The following is a 20,479-nucleotide window of genomic DNA, read 5'->3' as shown; positions in this document are numbered from 1 at the left end:
ACCTTAGCTTTTAGCAATAATTTTAATAAAAGCATTATGGTGCTAACATTCATGTTAGCCTTGCACTTAGAACATGACTAAAATAATATTTTAGTTGAAGGAATGGGGTTAATCCCTCTTTCTGTTTATAGCTAGTAGAGCAAGTATTCGTGACCAAATAAATGTATGAGCATAGTAAACCCTTTAGAATTCCCAGTCTAAGAAAATCTCTTGGAAAACCAAGTGTATCGTTGTACTTGTGAAATGTTAAGTTCTTCAAAGCAGCAGAAAGTACTTTACTGACTGTTGCTGCTTTGTGGTTCAAACTCCAGAATTTCATTATAGGTGATCTAAGCCAGGGGTGTCCAAAGTTTTTGGCAGGAGGGCCACATCATCTCTCTGACACTTTGTCGGGGGCCAAATTAATTTACATTTCCAATTTGAATAAATTTACGTAAATGAATATATTAGAGATGGAATTTGTATGAATGAATGAAGGTCTTGCAATAGCTCAAGGCCTATAAAAATCCTTGCACAAAGCAAGGCTAGCCTTTCCTTCACTGCCACTGCTACATCACAGATGTGAAACAGCAAGCAGTGGAGGGAACCCTTGTCCCACAGCTCATTTGAGAGGTCAAACAGTCATCTTCACACTGAGAGCAGTTGTGTCAGGCCAGCATGGGCTCCAGCAAGTCTCCGGAGGGCCAGATGCTCATTGGAGACTGGGGGCTCTCCGCGGGCCAGATTGTGAGTCCCCGAGGGCCGCAAGTGGCCCCTGGGCCAGGGTTTGGGCACCCCGATCTAAGCTAGTGTTGCTTGGCAAACTGGCAGGTAGCTTTACATGTGTTTATTCATGTTGCTTTCTCCTGTCCTAGTTAATTAAAAAACCACCGAACCTGGAAGCCCTTTGTCCTTAAATCTTAAAGTTTGTGAATTATACTCTCCATGTAAAGCATAGATGAACTCCCATCAGCGCTTTCATGCAGGCATGCATGTCCTTTGGTGGTGCTTTCGTGCAGATGAGATAATGCTGGGCTGGCAAGAGCTTGATGTTTTGACCTACATGCATTTCAGCTTGCATGCAGAGCCCTGGAACCTATTCTGTATGTGTTTAGGGGACTTCATGCATTGGCTGCTACCTTAACTGCCACAATGATGCACCTATCTGGTACTAAAAGCACTTGAATATGTATTGTTAAGGAATACCATAGTGGCAAGATGAGAGTTGTGTTCCATTTCCCACATTTAAGAACTTCCTGTGGAATTTTTGAATATGGTAGAAATAAGGGTAGGTGTGATCTATAAGCCAAAGCTAGGATCATGCACAGTGCTTGAGGATAAATGCTGAAGAGGTAGCCTTCAACAGACACAGTCATTCTGTTTAGTTAAACAAAAGGCAACTATGTTAATCCCCTTATTGGTGTTTTTGTTTTTTTTAACTTTTGGCTTGCTTTGTTTGTATAAAATCAAATGAATAATCATATTTAGTCTTAGTTAAACGATATTAAGTTTCATTGATTTCATCACAAGGGAATTTAAGCATGTGCTTAGCTTGCTTATTCAAATCAATTAATGTTAGCTGAACTATAACAAACTATATTAATAAAATGTATTTCAAGTTAAACAGTGCAGTCATGTGTGCAGTATTAGTTTTTCTCTTGATGTAACTGAATTTTGTTGGTGAAGTGGGGGGAGAGAAATGGAAGGATTTCAGCAGAGCCCAGAAAAGCACTGTGATGCATTCCTGATGGAGATGATCTGAACTGTTATGGGGTTCTAAATTACCTCCAATTTGTGTTAAGGAATGGGGTGAGGTAGTGTATATGCAGGAATAATGTGGAACACTTAGACAGTTTGAGTGATGAGGGGTGAGAATTAGCATCTGGAGAGATTTCAGTACAGAAGGAATGGTTTCAGTGGCAGAAACTTGATAGGCTTAGGGAGGTGGTACTATTTATGGTCATATATAACAGAGAAGATCAGTTGAACAAAACAAGAATGCATCTGAAATTGATTAAATGCTCACTGCTTCCACAAACAATTATTCCTGTAGTACTTGGTTTCCTAAAGTGTCCATGTTATCCTACGAGAGTTTTAAATTTTTTAAAAGGGAAATGTTTAGCTGCTGTCTGCTTGTTTCAGATGCTGCTTCAGGATAGTACCTGTATTATTTCCAATGACTATGGAAATTGCATCATGTGACTGAATACATTAAATTTCTAAAGTACTTCAATATTAAACTGTTCCTCAAAATAGATGTCAAGGACAAGCAGGCACAAGTGCAAGCATAACCTATGAGAGATTGGTGGAAATGCATGAAAATGAAGCTGCTGTGATTATTTAAATTATAGGGCTGCAATGTGGGCATCCTGGATGAAATGGCAGAAGCCTTTGAAGCAAGGTAGCTGTTAAGTTGTAAAACCAGTGCTTGTACTACCGTTTCACCGGAGGTAACATCCACAGGGAGGTGTATCTAGTAAATGTAACACTTTGATTTACTGAAGCTTGGCTAGCATGTCTAGTAAATGTAACACTTTCTTTGTTGACATGGATATGAATCTAAAAGGGTCTGTAACAGTTGCTCAGTTTTATTTAAACCATATAACGGGAGTAGCAAACTTTGCACCACTATACTTAAATTCTGAAAATATTTCATATGTAAGATCACAGTGCTTGCCATATCTTCTGAAAGTGTAAGCATTTCTCTGAGGTGGTGATTTTCAACCAATGTGCTGTGAATGGTCTACAGGTGTACCACAGACATTTGGGGGAGGGTCATTTTTTAGTAGAGCCATTGGGGCATGTGAGGCCCCCTATCACAGCATGGTGTGTCTTGTCAAAATACAGATGGTGTGCCTTGACAATTTTAGCCCCTTGTCAGTGTGCCATAAGATAAAAAAGGTTGAGAATTGAAAGTCTGAGGTTTCAAAGACGGAAAAGGGCTATTTGATTCCTTCCTTTGTTTGCTGTTTGCATTGTAGTTTGTTGTATTAATTGTAGTCAATTATTTTAGCTTCTGCTTCCAGTTCTTACAGAAAAGCAAGCTGTGTTCCAAATGATCTCCAATGCAAACTAATTAAGGTAGCATCACTGAATATATCATGTAGATAAACAGCAATTCCTTGTTTATATCTACCATGTGCAGTGTGTTGGATGCTGTGCAGAATACATAGATGATTTCATGCCTGCCTGCAAAATTTAGTCTGTAATATTTGTTATAATAGTGGCCAGCATTTGAGAATTGGTTTGTATAAGAATTATTGGGTGCTATGGGCTTTTCAGTGAGATGAAATACTCATTTTGGTCTTGGATATTTATTGGTGTAGCTATGAGTGAAGCTTCATAAGAGTGTGCCATACTGCAAGCAGGTAAAGTTACTGTATACCTACGTGTAGAGTTTTAAGAAGGTTTGTATTGGGAGTGCACTGCCTTTGTAAAAAGGGGGCTATGTTAGGTTAGTCCCACACGTGCCTATGTTAAAAATCATATTGGGGGCACAGTCCTAACCAGGTCTACTCAGAAGTAAGTCCTATTGTGTTCAATGGGACTTACTCCCAGGAAAGTGAGGTTTGCAGCCTCGGTGTGATGAATGGGACCTCCTCAACTCCTGCTCACAGTCTTGACAGCAGTCTCTTTGTACTGTATAATCTTTGTGTTGATTGCTGGAGGACAGGTGGTGTGGTGGGAAAACAAAGGAACCTCAATTCTCAAAAACAAAATAGGGGTATTTAAAATGGTATGACCAGTTCCTCTTCTCCCCTCTTCAAGAAAAACGCACAGCAGCACACAAAGTATTGGGCAGTGGGCCAGAAGTGAAGCACTGCACTTCAAAGCAAAGTGATTGAAACCTGTTTCTGAAGGTCTTGTCAAAGTAATGTGCTTTCACTTGACCGTGCTTTCTTGATGTAAGAGTGAGTGCATTGGAACTTTTCCATATTAAAAAAAGTCAAAATATTACTTTCTGCAACACATAGTTTATATTCAGTGGCTCTTGAACTGCAAATTGCAAGTGGGAAGCGGGGGTTCTCCATAGAAATGTTTGTACTTAAAGTAGGTAAAGTATTTGAAATTTATTTATCATAGTCCCATCTATATACACTGCGAGAGAAGAAAGTTTTGTGTCCCAGAGGCTCATAATCTTATAGCACAATGAGAATAGAGGAAATTGCGTGGGAGAGGGAGAGTAGATGTAAGGCACAAGTTCCCAAATTGGGTGTCATGACAAGTCTCCTGGGGTTTTGTGGACCAGCCGAGCTGCTTGGCAGCATGAGTTTGGCAGATAACAGGGCAGAGATTCTACACCGTAGCTAGAGGGTCATGTGTGCTGCTGAATGGGCCCATAGACCCTCCTTCTGCGGTTTAATGCCAATTTTTGAGCTTTTTTCCAGGCGTGAACCTGGAAGTAAACCCCAATAATGTCTCATGTGGTCACATCATTGGCTCTTACTTCCTGGTTTGGTGGCTGGCAGGACCAGCAGACGGAGGGTGTCACCAATCTGGTAGGTTTAGGAAGCGCTCATGTAAAGAATTGCTGAAGATTTTTGTTGTTTTTCCTTGCTTAAAAAAATTAGACACATTGATAAGAAAAATATTGGAAGAATAATGTCTTTGGATTAATACCAGAACTGTTCATTCATATATGTGAAATAAATTCAAGGTATTTAAAACTATAAGCAGACTTTCTGGTGAGAGCATGGAGAGAAAACATTTAAAAATAAAAACTTGTACAAATATTTTAATGAAGTGTCTTCAATAAATTTATTCAATTTTAGACACATTTTGTCATTCATCTTGCTCTCACTTATAACTTGTTTTCCCATACCTGCTAGATCGCTGCTAGATTTTCTCCAACCTTTCTTTCAAGGTGAATTTTACCAATAACCCCCAGTAGTGAGCAGATATGACCCTAACTGTGGTCAGCATAGAAAGCTGGTTGCACATACAGGTATTAGGTCATTTTGTATGTGTTAGCAGAAAGAGACTTGGATCTAGCAGGACAAAATATCCTAATTTCTCTTTCAAACTTGTATAGACTTTTTTCTCACAAGCTTTTAGCAAGGCGACAATTTCATCACACATGGCTGAAACCTCCTTGTGTCATTTTCAACAAGTTATTCTGTTTTACTATTCATCTTCTTGATACTTTTGCCTAGCTATTTTTTGCCTTATTTGTTCAGCATTTTTCCTCTACCAAAAGTATCAAGACACTTTTGAAGATGGTTGTTCCAGCCTTCTGCATGGTCTCCCCCCAATTCTCTCTTCTTTCCTGCTTTTCAGCATTGCCTGTTTCTGTCTTTACCTCTACTCAAGCATCCTTTCTCTGTAACCTTCACTCCCACTCCATTCCACATTCTGCGTGCCCAAGCGATCAAAGCATCTCTGGCCACTAAAGTTAGGACCTCACTAAGATTAATGGAGATGACAGCAAAAAGACTATTTTCATAATGTGAGGTGTTCTGTTTGGCAGTGTATGGCCTTTGCTGTAGTTGTGTGCAGTTTGAATTTGAGCCTTAGGTTCTCAGAAGTTTCTTTTCTGAAATCCTTTTGCAGTATACAAGGTCATTTACTTATGAATGTGATGTGTATCACATTGCTGCTTTGTTGAATTTTTTTTTTTTAAAGATTCTGGTAGTATGAATTACTTTGTTTTTAATCATCATTTGTTAATTGGGTATTTTTGTCAGCTGGTGACAAAATACAGTGTAGTCTTGTTCCTCTTGAGTTTCCTATCAATGTCTGCAAACTGGATTTCATGGTATTTGTAATATAATGATTAATATATTAATGTATTAATCACTTTGGAGAGTTTCCTAGACATAACAAAAATATAGACTACACATTGTCTGCAAAATTCCTTGACAAATTTTAAACTGTAGAATTTTATGTTTTAGAAGAAAAACTCTGAAAGCAGTGAAGAGTTCTGTTTCTCTTGTGTTTCTCTGTTACTTCATTCCCTCCCTCCCCACAGCCTACCTCTTCTTGTACTTCCTTTTGTCTTTCTTTGTATGGCACCCTCCATAATGAGAGTGGGAGGGAAGGAATTGAAACATGATTCTTAAGTACATTTTCAGGGTAGTTAGGGGCACTTATCCAATAGGATGGCTGTGTTCATATGCCCTGTTGCATAAGTAATGTTCCACGCTTCTATTGGTTAGATTCCACAGTGAAGGTACTTCATCTTGCTAACACTCCCAGGCACCCTTTTGTTTTTTCCCCTCCACAGCCTTGATGCAATGGGAATCTGTCATACCTGCCAGGAGTTCCTGGGCAGGGTGAGGCTTCAACCCTGGCTTCTGAAGGCTTGCAGATTGGCTTGTATTCATAAATGTTTCTTTATATACACTCTTTTGCATAGTGCTGCATTTTTGAGACACTAATGAGCACTTTGAAAATTTGGTTTTCAAAAGCATTCGGATGGAATGTACATTCTCATTCATTCAGTTAAATGAAAATGTTTAGACGCTTTCAGCTCTGTTTATACCACAGCACTAGACATTAGTTAACACTGAATGTGTCTGCAGGATTGACCTTGTGTGCCTGAAGGAGCCTATGCAGAACTATACGTCTGCTTCTTTCCACATCTATAAAGCTGTGTTTGGGCACTGCTCATTATCTGACTGAAAAATGGTCTAGTTGAGAGGCAGTGTGCACAAATGCACCTTTTGTTTCTGTTAATTAGCAGTGTCACTGTCTACTGCCTCAGCAGATACCAGATAGGAAAGAAGCTTTATGTTGGAGGAACAATTCCTTTACAGTGCAGTGGTGTGACTTTCATGCACTTAAAATATCTTACTTTTTAGCTCATACAGTATGGGAAAAGACATAGGGCATATTGCTCTATGTTCTCAATGCTGGTTGTTGAGTAAAACCACTTGCAAGCCACTTTTGTTTCACCAAATAGTCCTATGAAGTTTTGTGCCAGGACGGAGAAAGCTAAAACTACCATTGCCTGCCTTTGCTGTTCTCCCCCGAATAGCTTTTTAGCTATGTTTTTCCGTATGAAGCTTGGAAAATAATCCTTTCCCAGAGAAAAATGACTTTGAAAAGCAGTTTCAGATGGAAAGTTATTGGGGGGGGGAATAATCCTGCCCCCATCTACTCATGAATGCACTTTGCTTTTTACTTTCTGTTAACTAAGAGCACATTCATAATTAGTAATGGATAACTTACCCTGGTTCTGGTGCTGTCATATGTCAGTATGACGAGCTCTAAATATTAGTTACAACAATTGTAGCACAAGTCTATGCATGTTTACTCGGAAATAAGGTCCACAGTGGAGATTACTGCCATTAACTCTGCTCAGGATTGCAGTTTAGTGAGAAATAGTTGATGGTGAACATTCAGAGTCTTTGATTTAGCTCTTGCATGATAGAAACAAAGTACTTTTTCCTTTCTCTGCTATCCTACACAGATGGTGGTGAGGACTGACTAATATGTGCCCTGCGTGACCTCACCTGTCCTAATTTTGCCTGCCTGTGAAGCGATCTTTGAGTCTTTTTGGGCAGTATGCATGAAGCAGAGGGAGGGGAGGTTAAAGTGTCTGTGAATTACCTGCCTTGCACTGCTTTAAAGTTCTTAAGAGTTCAAAAGGGATATGGCTGCAAATGTATGGACAAAGTACAGAAGATCTGTGGCTAAAAGCAGCTTGTTTGAGATAAATTTACTGTAGACAGGGCATTGCAGACATTGTGCTCCCAAATCAGTGGCAGACCTACCAGTGACTAGAAGGGGTTTCTAGGACCATATGGAAGCCTGTCTGAGGCTTCCAACGCGGTCAAAAACTGTGCTTCCGGTTTGCCAGAAGCACAGTTTAAGAGTGCAGGGAAGCCTCAGGAGGCTTCCCTGGTGGGTCCTGGAGTCATGCAAGGCTCCATTTTGCTCCAGGTGAGTGGGGGGGAATGACAAATTTGTGTGCGGGGGTGGCAGCATCCTGCGGGGGATGCTATCGTGAACCTTTGCCCTGTGGCATGGGACCGGGGAGGTCCGCCACTGACTCATATGCTAAAGAACGGAACAAGCTGTGGTTCAAATAAAGTATACCATACTGTGGCATCTTTCTATTCATTTATTTAAAAGATACCATATCTCCCATTTTAAACAGCTTTCTGCTAGCTGAAGTTTGGCACATGGTCATCACATTTCCAATACTGTATTTCTGAAACAAAGGCTGAAAGTTAACCAGTATTCATAATCTAAGAAATTAGCCTGAAGGCTTTGCATTGTGCATCTGGATCAATAAGACAGAACTTCAAGGGAATTATTGTCTCTTTCTCTGTCTGGTTCAGAACATTTGTGCTTCTGTCCCTAGCTGTCTTTGCATTTTGCTTTTAATTAGTAGAACATTCTACTGATATTGATATTAAAATATGTCAACTGCTTCCAAAAGCAATAAATGACAATAACATTAAGTTTTGGCCTTTGCACAAGACAAATATCTTGGCTGGCAAGATAGTGGGTTGATGGGAGGGCAGCAAAAACCCATTCAGGAAAGTTGGAAGTGTTTCCTTGTGCTTATACTACCCAGGTGATATAGCGGAACAGGGACTGTAGAAAGCAGCCCAGAGAGTCTCTCTAGAGAAGGGCATACTCTGTGGATGATTCCCAGTGTACACAGAGCCACATAGTCTTACATAAATGGTAAATTAGTACTTGCAGGTGTTTATTGAATTATTGTGATGAGATAAAAAATCCTTTCTCGCTTCCTCCACCCCTCCCAAAAAATTCATGTAGCACACAATAAAATACTAACTGCAATAAAGTATTAATAGTTACAATTTTAAGATATGGGCACTTTTTAACATAGCTCTCTTAAATGATATATTCTCCAAAGTTCAGCAGAACTATATACTGCCTGCAGAAGGTCTTGCAGCAGTGGTCCCCAAATGCCTCAGCAGTTTGGAAACTAAGGTAAGTTGCTGCAGGGTTGGAGCAAAGGTAGTGGGGCTAATCAGAGGCAACTTAACTTGCCTTCTTAAGTGCCAGCCTCTGGGAAGTGTGGGGAGGCTTGGGGAGCCCTCCTTAGGGCCCCCCAAGCCTCTGTATGTGGGGGAAAAAAGCAACCAGAAATCACTTCTAGTTTCATGATCAAAAACAGAAGTGGTTTCCAGTTGCTTTTTTACATATACAGAGCCTTGGAGCCATGTGGAGAGCTCCGCAGGTTCCCTGCCCCTGAGCCTGGCTCTACAGAAGGCAAGTGAAACCCCCCCCATCAGCCCCGGCAGCAGCATACCCTTGGGTATGGCGTCATTGCCTTCCCCCTTCCCCTGCCCCTTAAGGGGCTAGAGGCAGGGTTTCTCAAGCTGGGGTGTCACAGCTCCCCAGTTTGAGAACCTCAGTCTTACTGGGTAATGGTAATTGTTCCTGTAGGGGCCACCACTGAAGACCAGTCAATTGTCCAGTTTGATTTCTGTGAGTATTATCTCGCTACTATTGTAGTTTTCTACTAGTCAATTGTCCAGTTTGAATTACGTGAGTATTATCTTGCTACTATTGTATTTTTCTTGTCTCGGTAACATCATTATGCTCTTCTGACCATGTTTTGAGCAAAACAAGCATTACTGACTCTGGTGGAAAAGTGAAATAACTGGTGAAATAACTTAATGGCTTACTGATATTTGACTGCAACATAATTGGCCTTACCAGGTTCTTGTCTCACAATATTGCAGAGCCTCAATCCAGAAGGTTGTATACTTATTATTCTTTCACCTCTATAAGCCCCTAAAGAGAAATCCACCACTGTAATGGGTACTCCGTGCCTTTTCCAGTCTAATCTCACAACATCCTAACCTTGGAGTTGGACCTTTCTTCTAGTTCTCTATATAATTCTTTTTTTTTAAAGCTCCAAGGTTGTGGAGCCCAAGTAGTATCTGAACACTAATGCCGTGGTTATTTTGGACTGTGGTACCTTTTGGAAGGGTCTTCTTGCCATCATAATACCCCTCCCTGTTTCTCACACTGTGGAGCTTGCTACTCTAGCAGTTGTAGGGTGGGCTGTTCAGTATGATTTCATGTATAGCAAGAATCAACTCCGTAGCTCTTTCGACAATGTGCTATCCCAGGGCCTTCATAGCAACTACAATATGAATGACAGTCTTCAGTGACAACTCATGTGTATGTAACATACACCTTGCAAATTCTGTCTTGAATGCTGTTCATTTACATATAAAGTTCCAAGTTCATCCCTAGTTCAAAGAAACTTGGTCAGTAGGAAAGATCATTGTCTCCAAATTAGTTCTTCCAACTTGAGGAATGAATTGTTCAAGCGAGCTATCTACTTGTGTGAAGCAGTGTCATACAGGAACTGCTATCTCGCACAAGATCATGCTCCCTTCTTGGGAATCTCATAGTTCATAAAACTTATTTTTGTGGAATGAGGGCCAGAATCTTGTGTGAGTTCATGCTCCTGCATTGTACTTCTTATATAAGTAGTTCGTTTACATGAGCAGTTTGCTTTAATGCTCAGTATATTATTGGAACCACCAAACATTGTACCTTGGAAACTAGGCTGTTGCTAATCAGGGTTGACAGTGATAGGAGAGTTCTGATTGGGCAGCTTTTCTTTGTCAACAGGGCTGCAAAAATGCTCAGGATTCTTAAGCATCTCAGTTTTGGAGATGCTCAGAATTGCTAAGCATCTCAATTTTGAACCCATGCTGTGTAAAAATCTTGCATTTCTGGAAGCTTAGCGGTCCAGTACCTGGTATTTTGTAGTCTAGGCCTTTCCTAGAGATATAGCCTTCGGTTTTTAAGCTTAGAGGTGAAAGTCTTTTCTAGAAACACTTTTTATTACCATTAACCTTTCCTGGTAGCTAAAGGAATATTAAACATTTATATAAATACTGTACTGCATTGCTAAGTGTTTGATTTCAGTGACATTGCTGTGTCAGTAGTTTTCACAAGTTAATAATGCAGTGAGCATTTCTTAAAAAAACAATTGACCACCTTTCAACTTATGACAAGTATGGTGCCAAATTTCATGAGGTTGAATACATTTTGTCCATTTCCCTTTATGGTTCTTGTGTTTATTGTTGTGACTTTGTAGAAATAAGTCTATGTCCTGTTTTCCCTCCCCAACCCTCTCCAAATGCGTTCAGAAATAATCTAAAGTACTGATGTCTACCACATAGAAACTGAGTGGTTGAATATCCATATGAATCTTTCAGTCAGTTTAAAAATTCATTGATTACACTTGTATATTCATAAAACCAATGGTTCTGAGAAAAGCATTCCGAATCAGGCTACTCAAGAATAAATTCCACTGATGTCATTGTCAGTGGAGCTTACTTCTAAGGAAATCTGCAGAATTGCATCTTTACAACCTGTTCAGAGGTGCCTTCAGAGATACTTCCGTCCTCCACAGCCCCTTCCTGCTTCTCCTGAGTGGTGGGTGGGGGAGGCTAGCTGAACAAGTGCCAGTTTAGTAGGAGGGAGAGAGAAAAGGGGAAAACTTGAAATTGTGTTCAGTTTAATAGGGAGTACTTCCAATTATTTGAAAGTTCTTGAACTAAATATTAATCATTTCAAACATAAAATTAAACTTTCTGAGATTGTCTGACCAGTGAAGGACCATGTTGACTCATTTGATCTGAAGGCCTGGTGAGTTTCCACGGTGGGTGTGCCGTCTTAAGGGGGTTGAATGACAGTACGGTAAATATGGCCAATACCACACTCTGCTTATGTGAAAGTGAAAGAGGGAATGAACTTCTGCTCTCTTACGGTAAGCTGGAGAAGTAAAACAAAACACTGGCAGGTGATCAAGCGATACAAGGAAGTGTCACAATCTTCAGACACTACACATCTGGTAAAGAAGTTGGTAATTCATTGCTTGGAAGATTGAATAATCTATTCTTAGATGTAGGGTATGGCAGTTCTGCTGAATCTGCTATGCTGATGCATCAGTGTGCTGACTATGCAAAATCTGAGCATTTACCTAAGTTTCCTGTGTTGTATCATGATGCTGGATTTGCTAAATTTCTGCAGTTTGTTGATTTATCCATTTTGAATAGGTTGGGGAAGGATTGGTCCCCATGCAACTAAGGGTGCAATCCTAACCAACTTTTCAGCACTGGCCTGGCTGCAATGCAACCCCAAGGTAAAGTAACACATATGCCCTTACCTTGAGGATGCCCCCTTGACTGTAGGATGTAGTGCATGCCACATTGGCACAGCTGTGTCAGTGCTGGAAAGTTGGTTAGGATAGCGCCCTAAGTTTGGTATTTTAAAATAATGATTTAAATCATCAGGAGAAAAGGTCAATTTTTTACAGGCCAATTTTTAAATTGATTTAAATTTTTAAAAAATTCATTTATTATTTAGGTACTTCCTGAACAAAAGTGCACACTAAGTGGTTGCTATAGCAATAAAAACATATTGATTTAATGTTGCTTCATTCTGACCATCAGGCCTTGTATCTTTGTCACATTTTCATTTTTGACTTCCAAGTGTATCTCCTTATGACCTGCAGCCATAACACATTTTTGTAAACAAATGCTGCTTCTTTCAGGTGTTGGCTTTTGTTGTAGTCTGTCTTTTCTTTGTCATAACTATTCCACGCATGTAGTTCCTAGGCAGATTAGTGTTCTCCATGAGACCGAAGGAAAATGTCTGTGTTCTTCGGTGGATACTCTATACCTATTAGAGGACTAACATTGAGCCAGTTGCAGAGAAGAGTGGGTTTCTAGGCCTGGAATACGAGTTGAAGGCCAGCCAGAAAGATCAGTGGATCTGTGGTGACTTGTTGTTTCCTGGCTCCAGTAACAAGCTGAATTACAAATACTTGAGCTATTGTGATCTGCAAAGATATATCTTCACTTTTCTTTTTTTTTACACAAAAGACACATTTAAAATTTATTTCTATTGTATTAAATCACTTATTTCTATCCATCCCAGCCATCGCTGTACTTATCAGGAAATGCCACGCCTCATAAAAGTACCTATCCTGGGGTAATTCAGCAGAATGTAAGTATTTTTCTGCATTGACAGGTTGTCAGACTGGGCATCATTGAATGTTATATATTGGCAACCTTCAGTCTCGAAAGACTATGGTATCGCGCTCTGAAAGGTGGTTCTGGCACAGCGTCTAGTGTGGCTGAAAAGGCCAATCCGGGAGTGACAATCCCTTCCACACCAGGAGCAAGTGCAGTCTGTCCCTGGTCTGTCTCCCTGGCTATGGGCCTTCCTTCTTTGCCTCAGACTGTTGGCCAAGTGTCTCTTCAAACTGGGAAAGGCCATGCTGCACAGCCTGCCTCCAAGCAGGCCGCTCAGAGGCCAGGGTTTCCCACTTGTTGAGGTCCATTCCTAAGGCCTTCAGATCCCTCTTGCAGATGTCCTTATTGAATGAAAGGTGAAATATATTTGTCCCATTGGGTGGCTGTTTGTAACTTGGTAACCATAAAATTATGTTGTATACCCTTAATGCCTGTGAGTCCAAGAACCAACTAGTAACTAGTGTGGGTGAGTCGTATGCTCTTTTCTTATATAATTGAGTGCAATATTTGATATACAAAATTATTTATATGAAACAATTATATTCCATAATTAGGACTTCATTGCTTCATATTTAAATGAACAACTTCTATTTCCATGCAGTGAGTAGTGGATGCTCCTCTGTATCATTTGTGGTAAAGAGAGTCCTTTATAAAAATATACACTTCTTGATGTCTTCATTCTTCCTGATATGTCTTCCTTAGAGCAATTTTTATATTTGATCAACTGTGGAATTTGGAGTGAAGACATTCCAGTTCTTTTTGCGCTTATTTCAAGTCCAGGCTTCTCTATACACCTCATTAATGTTCCTTTTGAACCAGGCTGAAATTGGAGGAGCATGTGAACTAGATCTGTATGGTAACCAGTGACTGGATATCTATGTATTCATCCCAGCCAGTAGGGGAAGCAGTTAAACTAATCAGTTCCTAATTTAAATACTTGTTGGTTGCTCTGTTCTGCTTTGATTAGACTTTGCATTAGCTTTTTATTCCCTGTCTTTTGTTTTGTCTCCCTTCCTAGGCACCCATGAGCAGTTACTTTTCTTGGTTTTATGTTGTAGTGTATAAAAATGCTTTGGGTGACTCAGCTTGCAGTGAATGAGTTTTTCCACAGCTCTGCTAACACACATTACATATCTGGTGTTCTAGATTACACATTTTTTAAAAGGCACTACCTGTAAAATTATTGTTTTTTTTCTAGAAATATGGAAGTTTATAGAAGAGCTCTTGTCAATTCTGGGACACTAGGAACACTAAACCTTAGTATATGCCCAGTATAAGTTGGACAACAGAGTCTTTTTTACATTGAGATGAAAGAAACTACTTTTTTACTCCGTTCAGTAGATAACTCTGGGGCTTGATGAGTACCCTGCTTCTCCAATGGCTTGTCACTCAGATTCCTAAGATCAAAGCCCAAGCTTATCAGGTATAAACTAGCATAAGTAAACCAACTAGTTAATAGCTAGCCCATAAATATTTCCACATCTCCTAGTGCTGGCTCTTGATACTAAATGCAGACCATTTTATGTTAGCTATGAAACTGGTGTTTTTACAATGTGCTTTCTTATGAACACAAAAGAAGGTTGTTTAGCTGCACATGTGCTGTCAAAGCTGCAACATGTCACTGCCATCTGTATTTATAGATACAGTACATTTTGTTGAAGGTGTTTGATGGGGTACATAGTTCATGGACAAAATGGTTTCCTGTCTGTAAGGCTTTAAGGAGGTATAAGAGGATATGTGTGACAAGGCTAGACTTGCCTGCAGTTGGATGTGAGGTGTCTTCATTTCTCCTGGGTAACTTGAGTTTTGTGAAACAATTTTTATTGCTAAACCTACAGTAGCATCTAATTGTTCAACTTTTAGTTTAGGGATTAAGGTTTGTGTGTTTACTTTCAATCCAAAGTGACCATACAGGTAGTATTCACTAGCAAGGAAAAATGTGAGATTTTGCTTTTATGATTTACTTTTTATGATATTTTTGTAAGCTGCTTTGGGTTGTCACAGGCTGTCAAGGCAGAACATATATATATGCTAAAATAAATTTATTTGAAATGTTTCAGTCCATAACCTATTGACAGAAGCTCTAATCTAAGTTAAAGGTGTAACGGAGGAAGAGGGCTAGTAAGATGGAGTAGGTGCATCAGGGGATCCCTTTTCTCTCTTTCTATGATGTACGGAATCTTAGAACACAAAGAATAGTATGATGCACTCTCCTTGGTTGTTGTCCAACACCTGCCCTGTCTGGTGGACCATTCTTCCCAAGGCATTGGGGAAACACTGTTTATCAGGGGGTACATTATTCCCCCACACAACTTAGGTGGGAAGGAGAAGGGCTCCTTCACCCTGCTCAATCTTAGCTCAGTTTTTCGGAGATAAAGAACCTGGTGAATGCCTGGGGCACCATTGGAAGTCATTTTGTAGCAGTGTCAATTATGTGGTAAATTAGTGCTTTTGTTCCTATCTTTCATGCCTGCATATGGATTATTTTTTTTTAGTTTTATCTTTGAATTAAGGATGGACAGAACAGCTCCTCCCCCATATTCTGTGATTCTTTAGTGGGCGATATAAACATGACTGCATTTAGGAGATTTGGGGAGCTGATAGGATATTCAAAAGTTTTGGAGACACCTTTAGTACTGGCGGTTGCTGCCTGCCCTTGCATTTTTCCTTTTTAAACTTCTTTGGTGACAGCAGCACTGCTGGGACTTGCAGCCTGCTGTGACTCTTTCAGAACACCCAAGGAATGATACTACAGGTATATCGTCATGGCCTGTCATTATAAAGGAGCTTCTTCTTTCAAAAAAAAAAAGAGTGGCAGCTGCCAGTGTGGGGACCATTTCCCCCCCCCCCCCAAGCCTCTTCAGAATGCTGCTACATCATACCCAAGCCGTTCTGAGGGGCAAAATCATGTTAGGCAATGGAAGCTGGCTGCCAAGAGCTGCTACTCCCACTGTGGAAGCTGAAACAAAAAAGTTTGAAAGAAAAGTTAAGCAGGCAAACCACCCCCCCATCTCTCCTCCTAGTCTCACTCAATGTCCAGCAGAATATTGTCCAGTAAACATTCAATGGAGTGCCAGTAGTGATGGCCTTCTTTTCTTCTGTTGTTCTTTGCCTAGTGGAGAATTGAGTTTTCTCTTTTGCTCCATGGTATTGCAGCTCTTATCTGCAACCTGTCCTGCCCCTTTCAGTAGTTGTTCATTGTGTTTTCAATGGTGGCCACTGTTCACCATGGAATGAAACCTTGTTCAACCTCAGGACAAGGAAACAGTAATTGCAGGAGGCAGGAAAACAGCAGAAGCTGGGTCTCCTTTTCTGCTGCTTCATTTGCACAGCTCCCCATCCCTCTTCTCTGCCTATTCGCTTCATCTGATCTGTTCCCCTGTTTTTTGAGCTTTACCCATTCTGTCCTAAAGAACAAATATTGCAGCAACATGCAAGGAAACGTTTTATGATCTTTTGGGTACCTTACTTTGAGCATGTAACTTTAGCATTTTCAGGACAGGAATGTGCAGCATTTTAACACTGTTAAGTCCAGTCACTCCCAATGATCAAAAGTGTTTGAGGGAAAGTATTCCACTGCCTTGTTGAACTTTTCAAAGACTGACATGTGCAAAGGTGACCTTACATGTATTTGTATTCAGCTATTTGGCTTGTTTCTCTGCTTAAATTGTAGTCTGATTCTTTTGGAGAAGCCAGTGGAAGGTGTGTTCCTTGCAGAACAAGCTGTGCAGCCTCAGTGCTGGCTGAATGCTTGTGGGACAATCTGCTGTGGAAAGATGGCACGTCAGCAGGGCTGTTAAGGATTCCAGGTTTCTTCCATTAAAGAAAAGTGGTGGTTTTGACCTCTTTAGCATGCACACTATAAAAGTTCAAACCATTACTTTACTAAGAGGGGCATAACTTATTGCTGACTATGGAAGAAAGTTGCCAACGGATGCTAATTTCATGCAGCTATAGGCAACAATGTTCGGAAGGCTTCATTTTCATTTAAAATGACTACTGGTTGCTTTCTCTACTTCTGTTATGGGAAGGCACTTTATAGATGTTGGCTGCAAAACTGTTTGGACAATAAATTTGTTTTTGTAGGCACCTTGTTTTTCATTATAATTTCTGTGGGACCCTTTTCCTTCTCTCAACCTTTGTTGTAATTGGTGGATTTTGTAACTGGTGCCTTTTACTTTGTGATGTTTCAGTGAACTGTGGGTCAGTCAGTTGGGATTAAATTGATGCATATATGATGGATTATTGAAATCTGTCTGATTGTATTTGTTAAAATACTTGGAAATGGTCATGAATATTGTACACTTTGTCTCTTCAGACTGTTGTCCTGTTAATAAAAAGCCTTCGTTGCTAATGCAGCATCTTGAATGGGTAATAAAGCTAATGTATGTGTGTTTTATTTTTAAGAAATCAAAAACCACCATACCTTGTGGTGTCTTTAGTTTGTGTTTCTTTTAATGAATTTTTTAAAGTTGGAATGCACAAAAATTATAACATACCTCAATGACAATTTCCCTTATTGTATTAAGTTTAGTTGGGTTTGAATACAAGGTATTGGCCTCTTTAAAGCATTTTTGTGAACTAATCACAAGATGCGATTAGAAATGTGATTGGATGTAATAGTCCAGGGATGTTGATAGGATGAATGTATGGGAGGTGTTCTGAAGTAGTTATAGATTGAATTGGTATATAATGACAAAGGGATTGCAGGCTTAGAAGTTCATTTTTTCTGGCTATGAAGTCTAAGAGATAGTATCTGCCCCAACACATAGCAGTACATTTGCAGTTTATCAATACTTTCAATCACATTATTTTCTCTTGTGTGTGTTTATATAATGAGTGCACAAGATTCTGTCACATTTTATTGTGACCAAAAAACAGAAACTAGGTTAGAGCTATTCAAACAGGAACAGTTTGATTTTGGGGTTACCAGTGAGAGGGAACAGATTTAGCCCCTGCTGTAAATGTGTTCTTCATATTTTCTCCTTTATCTGTCAGTGTCTTTCAATGTCTCTCAGAGACATTTTGCAGAAAGATGTGGTTCAGCTGCAGCCCACTATGTTGCCAGATCATTGGTTTGTATAGCTCAGAAATGTCTGCACTGCCTGGCAGCAACTCTCCGGGTTTCAGGCAGAGGCCTTTCTCAGCTATACCTGGAAATGCCAGAGTTGTTCTTCATGCAAGATAAGTCATGAACCACAGAGTTGTGCTCCTGTTCCCTCTTGATCCTTATGTACAGGTACTTAACTGGAATTATCTAGCTTAATCTGATACTTAACTAGAATAAATGAAGGGGCCATCTCTACTCGCTGGAATGTCCAGCAAAATTAAGTCTGGAGAGAAAGTGGATTTTATCCACACATCTGGTGGGATCAAGCAAAGTGAGAGATTGAAACAACAAATTTAGGGCTGCTGAAGGAGGAACTAAAATTTGTTCTGGGAAAGGGTTAGTTATGTGAAAAGTAGATATTTTGTGGGAGCATATGTTACGTTAATCAATTGAGCAAAATATATAGAAGTTTTCAGTTTCTCTTCATGTTCCCCCTTCTGTGACCTTCTTGAAACTACATAGTGAGGTGTGACACATTAAAATAAACTCACCAACTTCCTATGTCCTTTACAATTAACTGATACTATCAGAGTCAAATAGGAACAATGGGTAAGAAGACTCAGTGGCTTCAATCCAACAAGCTTTAGTCCTTCTTGAGCCCAGGAATGGGAATTTGATTCAGGTGACTTGAGTCTAAGTTTCAAAAACACGTTTTTTGCTGGCTTGTGCAGACCCAAGTCACCTGCATCAATAACTTGGGCACTAACTCGAGTCTTAGGCTACTGACTCAGCACTCTGTTTCCATACATGCAGATTCTGTCTGGGTGTGCTTGCTTGCTTTTTTTGTGACATGAAAGACCTCGTGGGGGCCATCATTCAGACCAGGTGAGCAGCGAAGAAGTTCTAGCTAGGAGGCAGAGAAGAGTTAATGTTTTGCTTTTGCATCAAGTAGGAGGCGGGGGAATGCTGGAGTGGGCTCCTTTGTCCATCTCTGAAGGAACCAATGATCATTGGACGAAGAATGGGTGGTCTGATTTTTTTTTTTGGATGAGGTAGGGCAGAAGGAGGAGCCCAAAGGGGTTCTTGTCTTAGAATTGGCTGAAGAACCAGGGAGGGGGCGAAAGGTGATGGGGAAGCTGGGGGGAATTGGTCATAGTAACCACACTTTCCAAACGCGTGGCCTCTTTAGGCTCCATTGTTACTTGGGAGAAGGAAGCCTCATTGAACAACTGGCGCGAATGGGACTACTTCTGAATAGAGCTGCAAAGCATTGGGTCATACTGGTAAGCCTCCAAGCTGCTGCATGTGATCCTCCTCCTCCTTGCCGCTTCTGTCCCCTCCCTCACACAGTCTGTCCCACCCACTCCCAACTTGTTTACAGATGAGATAGGATATCAGGGGAATGGTTAAAGAGAACTCTGACGTGCACACACACAGCCTGGCAGCAGCTCCGCCTTTTCCCATGGAGCCGCCATTGGCTTTTTAAAGGGAAAGATTCATGAGTTGCCAAAACACTCTGGGTGACCAAAAATCCCGCCCATTAGGACTCATTTTCAAGCCGAGTCTTAGGGATGGAGACTCGTGACTCGACTATTCCTGCTTGAGCCCCATTTGAGAAAAATGAAATAGGTGTGATTAAGTTACCTTGCTGTTGGGCTTAAACACAGCTATCTTCCTCTGTAGGTACAACTTGGTAACCTCAAAATTCATGTAGTAAGATGGATTAGGAGCAGGTCAAACAGGCATCACTAGAGCAGTGAATCTAAGTATTTTGTCAGTTCCTAACATAGAGTTGCTTTGGTCTACAGTACATCCTTGTACAGCCCAATTTACAAAGAGATTTCTTGCACAGGGAAAGACTTTCCCCCTCAGCATAGGAGGGATCATATGGAGAAACCAAGCAATTTGAATAAACCTATAGAAATAGTTTTAGTGTTTCTGGCTGGGTTCATTGACAATAATGTGTACCAGAGGAAGGAAATGCTTAACTGAAAAGGGGGGATTCTTGTACTTGGAACAAGACAGCATGGTCTCATAACTTGTCTTTACAAAAATAAAATTTCAAGAAATTTTGTTGGTGGAAGTTCAGCATGTTACTGAAACTCCATTTTTAATTGCCTTTTATCATAGTCGGCTGGTACTGATGGTCCTAATCTATTCCAGCATACATTATGTCCTGTTATTGATTGATTTTTAAAACTTCTTTAGAAAGTACTTAGATTGTTCTTTTCTATTGGTCAATGGCTCTTAGCCATTTTCAGAGGAGAGGAAATGAAACAATGTTTAGAAGCAGAATATTGCAGTGAATAATACATGCAGGTGGGCAAACTTGGCAGCTCCTCTGGAGTTATTCACCAGTTCTGTGGCTTTTGATGCAGACTGGCACATTTATATAATCCGGCACCATCTAAAGTTTTGTGCTCTCCACTCTTGTGGTGTCCTCATAAATAATTGATAGACCAAA

This window comes from Tiliqua scincoides, chromosome 1 (genome assembly GCF_035046505.1).
Source record: "Tiliqua scincoides isolate rTilSci1 chromosome 1, rTilSci1.hap2, whole genome shotgun sequence".
Classification (NCBI taxonomy): domain Eukaryota; kingdom Metazoa; phylum Chordata; class Lepidosauria; order Squamata; family Scincidae; genus Tiliqua; species Tiliqua scincoides.
Note: the sequence above shows the minus strand (reverse complement) of the source record.